We start from the raw sequence: 6104 nt of genomic DNA, 5'->3' as shown, positions 1-6104 counted from the left end.
GATGGTACTAATGTGGCCTCAATAACAAGGGTATTGCTATACTTCAGGTGACTGTTTCTTAAAAAAAACGGTCGACGAACAGCAGACGTCCCATTCCAATCTAACAGTCTAAAATCGAGCAGGTATCGTTCATCATCTTCCCGTATTTCTTTCTCCCAGCTCTGAGTGTTTCTTCCTACCACGACGTCGTGACACGCTCCCCCACGCCGCCCAACTCCAGTTATCTCCGACGGCGTCCTGCCACTGAACACACACCCACCGCCGCACTAACCACTTCGTTGTCCGACACCCGACACCGCCCACGGGACATCCTCCATCACCCGCCTCCAAGGCCATCACTCTAAGCACAGCACCTGATGAACCCATTCCGAATCCTAACCCCTTCCATAACCTCACCATCTATTCTTCTCCAGCAGCGTTCAAAAGCTCACCGAGGCGTGATTTCAGTCAACTGAGCAGTAGGAAGTGTGGAATAATAAACTTGTTTACTTTGGCATTGGGAGTTTGGGACATGGTTAGACCATTGTGTGGCTTGTGATACTCTCTTGGATGTTTTTTTTTTAAGTCCTTGGAGCGGTACCGAGAGGCACCATGGTAGTCAGCCATATTTTAGTACTTCATGGTGAATTAAAATGTACTGATAGTAGAATTGGGAGGTACCGGCAGTAGAATTTTTTAGAGGACCGTAAAAAGCTTCTTGATCTTAATCAAGTTGGATCCCGGACTATTCAAACAAGTCCTACTTAAGCACAACATGTTCTGTGATCCTGGCTCCATAAACGACCAACAAAAAGAGTGTGTTTTCCTGCATTTCGCCATTGGAACGTTAAAGCCCTCAAAGAATGAGTCCACTTTTTATGTCATCGTCGTTGAAGGCCCAAACCTAACATGGGCCCTGCCGAGAGAAGGTGAATGTGTTAGAGCATCTTTAAAAAAACTTTCTAAAACTCAATTCATATATCCTCGTATAAGGAGCCTTTCTAATAATATTTCTTTTATAAATCTCCTTCCTCTCTAATAAACTCCTAACGCACAATTCTCTATATTTCTTCATATATATCACCGACAGATGAATCCCACCCATCATCTCTATGTTTCCTCTATCTCTCTCCTTTTCCTTTTCACAAGCAAACATAGCAATACTCGGCGTGGACGAGGCGATGGCTCCAGCGAGCTGCAGAGGAAGAGAAATCCTACACGAGAGAGAGAGAGAGAGAGAGAGAGAGAGAGAGAGAGAGAGAGAGAGAGAGAGAGAGAGAGAGAGACCAGCACGAGCGCACAACACGGCGATGTCTGTGGCGCAATCCTAGTCATCCATTTCGTATTCGACAGCAAGCAAGCACTGCGTCCGGCTGCAGGCATGGTGGCTGGCCGCGTCAAGGCGGTCATGGGCTTCCAGCGGAGCACGGCGACGCCTAGATCCTCCTCTCAATGTCAGTTGCCGAAGTCGACGGCGATGACCTAGCAGCCAGAGACGCCGCGGTGGAGGTCGTCCAGCCACACCTGAGGTCGAGGAGCTCGTCCACCTCATTGACGAGCTGAAGGAGAGGGAGTTACGCCTCCGGACTGAGCTGCTAGAGCACGCCACCCTCGAAGTCGTTGAAGCGAAGGCTGAGGAAGCGGAGGGTCGGGAGGTCGAGGACGACGTTGTTGGTGGGTCCGTGGTGAGATTGGGAGTCCGGCTAGTTTCCTATTTTTAGCTAGGATTAAGGGGATATTAGGCATTAGGGAGCCATATAAGATATCTGTAGAAGATGATTTTTATGACAAAATTTTTAATTTAACTATAGAGAGTTATATTGGACATCTTTTAGAGATGCTCTTACCCACTGTGTTAATTAAGTATTCAAGGCCCATCCCAATAATAATACTATTATAACTATTATTGAAGGTGGCATTCCTCTAAAAAATATTTCATTTGATGTATTTTCATACCAATGTCACTGGGAATTTGCTTCACAAATTCGTATTAGTAGTGGTGGTGGTGGCGATGGCAGAAATTCAGAAATATCAAACAACTGAGGAAACTAATAACTGAGGTTGGGCTAATTTCATTCAGCTTCAATGTGCAAATCTATGTGAAGGGTTGCTTCTGATTTATAAATGCCACCACCTTGTTTCACCTCCTGTTTGGATAAGGTGGACTTGGTTGAAATTCGCTACAGATTTTAGCTAAACTTCTACCAAATATTCCTAGAAGACTTTTACGGTACACCTAAATGAGTGCATACCGTCCATTTTCTTCATCCGGTGGTTTAGATTGACCCAATGATACTCTATCACCCATCAGTATCATAGGTATCATTAAAGAGTATCATGGGTATCATAAGGGTAGAATTGGAAACAAAAAAACCATGATAAACTTGTAAATTATATATTTAATTAGGGAAGGTCGAAATGTTAGTTTATTCCTCGGATAAGCTTTCACTTGTTCTGTTCATTTCATTTATTAGGGTTTTCACTCTCCGTCGGCTGGTATGGGTGACGAAGGTCCGAAGTCCGATCAGTCAATGACGTAATTACCCCTAAGGGTACCAAGATAATTACAATAATACCTACTAAAATGGACGGTTGGATCACAACAATGATACTCTTCACCATTTAGTATCATGGTGTACTGTAAAGGTTCTCTGTGTTAGGACACAGCCACAGGATCGCAAGCTTCTGCAGCAAAGAGGACACAACAATAGCAGGAATCGACAAGAACAGAACAATCAAGTTTTTCTGGGTGGACAGAGCTACTTTCTTCTGTTGAATAATAATTGATGTCATACAATACGAAATACAACTGAATGCTACTTATACTAGCAGCAGAACCGGATCATGGAATCTCACGATCCACTAAAAACGGAAACAAACTTATGCACACCGCATGTTATTTTTGACCACGCACTCACGCATGCCCGGCGCTCTCGCCGTGGCCACTTCCTGATTGAACTCCTGACGACGCGCTCTCCCTACTGACTCCACGCCAACGACTAGCATGCCAACGGGCCACATTCATGATTAAATCCAACATTCTCCCCTCTAATCCTGATGTGGCCCCAGATCACGAACACCAAGCAGATGTCGCATTGTTGCAAGCTTTACTGCTGACAGTGCTTTCGTCAGAGCATCTGCTCTTTGCTCTTCAGTACAAACTCGCTGAACTTCAATGCTTCCTTCTTCAATGCACTGTCTGATGAAGTGATACTTCGTATCGATGTGCTTACTTCTACCATGGAATACTGGGTTCTTCATCAGTGCTATTGCTGAATTATTGTCAACATAAAGCCTCACCTTGTCAGGTTTCACTCCTGTGATCTCCCCCAACAGGCTTCTGAGCCAAAGTGCATGAACTGCTGCTGCAGTAGCTGCCATGAACTCAGCTTCACAAGATGACAGAGCCACAGTCTTCTGCTTTTGTGAAGTCCATGACACCAAATTTTCACAAAAATAGAATGCCATGCCTCCAGTGCTTTTTCTGTCATCCAGATCACCGGCCAAATCACTGTCAGTATACCCTGACAGTTCTTCTTTCCTCCCTTGTGCATAAACCAGACCAAAGTTAATAGTACCCTTGAGATACCTAAGGATTTGCTTCACTGCATTCATATGCATCACTGTTGGCCTCTCCATGAACCTGCTCACCACTCCAACACAGAAAGAAAGATCTGGGCGTGTGTGGAGTAAGTACCTGAGACAGCCTATCACTTGTCTGTACTCAGTAGCATCTACAGGCTGCCCAGCAAGATCTTTGTGCAGCCTTGCTCTCTGCTCCATTGGGTATTTTGTTGAATTACAGTCTATCATCCCGAACTGCTTTAGCACTTTCACTGCATATCCAGTCTGCTTGATTGTCAGACAGTCCTCCTGCTGGGACACCTCAATTCCAAGATAAAATGACAACAAGCCCAAATCACTCATATCAAATTCAGTTGTCATTTGTTGCTTGAAAACTTCAATCTCATTTGGATCATGCCCTGTGACAATGAGGTCATCAACATAAACCCCAATTATAACTGCAGCTACCCCTTCTCCTCTTGTGTATACTGCTTGCTCTTGCACACATCTTCTGAAACCAAGATTTTTCAAACTCTTGTCCAGTCTGATATTCCATGCCCGCGGCGCTTGCCGAAGGCCATATAGAGCCTTGCTCAACCTGAGCACAAGGTGCTCCTTGTTCTTCACAGTATACCCTTCCGGCTGTGACACATACACCTCCTCTTCAAGCTCTCCATTCAGAAATGCCGACTTTACATCTAAGTGATGAACTTCCCACCTGCGGTTTGCAGCAACAGCAAGAATCAGACGCACCGTATCTAGCCTGGCTACTGGCGCAAATACCTCCTCAAAATCAATCCCTTGTCTCTGCACATACCCTTTTGCCACTAACCTAGCCTTGTGCTTGATCACCTGTCCTCCTGAATTTTTCTTCAATTTGTACACCCATTTTAAACCAATGGGTTTATGTCCTGCAGGCAGCTTGGTCAATGTCCATGTTGCATTTTTCTCGATTGACTCGATTTCTTTATCCATGGCCTTCTCCCAATCTGGATTCCCTGCTGCCTCGCTGTAGCAGGATGGCTCTTCTATTTCTGCAAGCAGAGCCTCACCATCAGAGTCAAAAGTGAGCTCTACCTCAGATGTATTCTGGTAAAGATCATCCAAGCCACGGAAACGAAGTGGCCTTCCATCTGAACTACAGGTGTTGGTCGACCCAGAAGCCTCCTGCTCCTCGGGCGGCTCATTTGTCGATGATCCGGGTGATGGCATCTGCACCGGAGTGGCTGGTGAAGAGGGTGACGCCATGAATGGTACTCTCCCTGAATCTGCAATCTCTATCAGGCTGTTGGGCTGAGGCACCATTGGCTCCTGCATGTTTGCTGGTTCTCCACTAGATGACCACACTGAGGGGTTTGAGTGAGGGCCTTCTTCAACATGGAACTTTGCTGATTCTCCAGCACCCACATCTGCACACCAATTCCACTCCAAACTTTCTTCAAAAATTACATCGCGACTTACGACAATCTTGCCGCGACGTGGATCGAGCAGCCTGTGCGCCTTGCATCCATCTTCAACGCCGAAATAGACCATCTGCTGGCTTCTGTCATCTAGTTTCTTCATGTGCGGCGTTGCCGGCTTGACATGTGCCAAACACCCAAACACACGCAGGTGCCCCAGGTGAGGCCTCCTCCCGTTCCAGGCCTCGAATGGGGTGCACTCCCCTATTGCTTTCGTTGGAAGACGGTTCAACAGGTAGACGGCATGCCTCACTGCTTCCCCCCAGTACTTGCCAGGAACACTCATACTCTTCAACAGTGACCGCGCCATCTCCATCACCGTCCGATTCCTGCGCTCTACAACACCATTCTGTTGTGGTGTGTAGGGTGCAGTGAGGTGCCTCTGAATGCCTGCTTGCTCACATACGTCCGCGAACGCCGCTGCCAAGAACTCGCCACCGCGGTCAAAGCGCAGCGTTTTGACGCGGTGTCCAGATGTGTTCTCGGCCTCCGCCTTGTATGATAAATGCAGCGCATGCTTGATCCTTGCTCTTCAGCATGTACACACACATCCACCTGGAGTAGTCATCAACGAGCAGCATGAAGTATTTGTTGCCAGCTGCCGTCGATGGAGATATCGGCCCGCACAGGTCGACGTGCACCAGTCCGAGCGGCTCCTCCGCCCGGTATCGCGCCGCTCGAGGGAACGGTGCACGCGCCTGCTTCGCCACAAGACACCCATAACATACCTGTTCTGGGTGCACTATCTGTGGCACTCCCACTGCCATGTTCTTCTCAACAAGCATCTTCATCGCCTGGAAGTTTGCATGGCCCAGTCGCCCATGCCATAGCCACGCCGGGTCCTCCAAGTTTGCCAGGAGACAAACAGGACTCGCCAATCGCAAATCAATACGGTAGAGCCGATTTGGTGAGCGTTTCACTTTCATTATCAGTCTCAGGGGACTTTTGTCAAATACTTTGAGCTCACCCCCATCCATCACCACCCTGTAACCAATTTCAGTGAGTTGGCCGAGACTCACCAAATTGCTCCGAAGTTTGGGGATGTAGTAGACTTCCTGGAGCATCCATTGATCTCCGTTCTTGCAATCAAACAGGATTGAG

This window comes from Phragmites australis, chromosome 14 (assembly GCF_958298935.1).
Source record: "Phragmites australis chromosome 14, lpPhrAust1.1, whole genome shotgun sequence".
NCBI lineage: Eukaryota > Viridiplantae > Streptophyta > Magnoliopsida > Poales > Poaceae > Phragmites > Phragmites australis.
The sequence above is the reverse complement of the archived record's forward strand: the minus strand, read 5'-3'. Positions refer to the sequence as shown.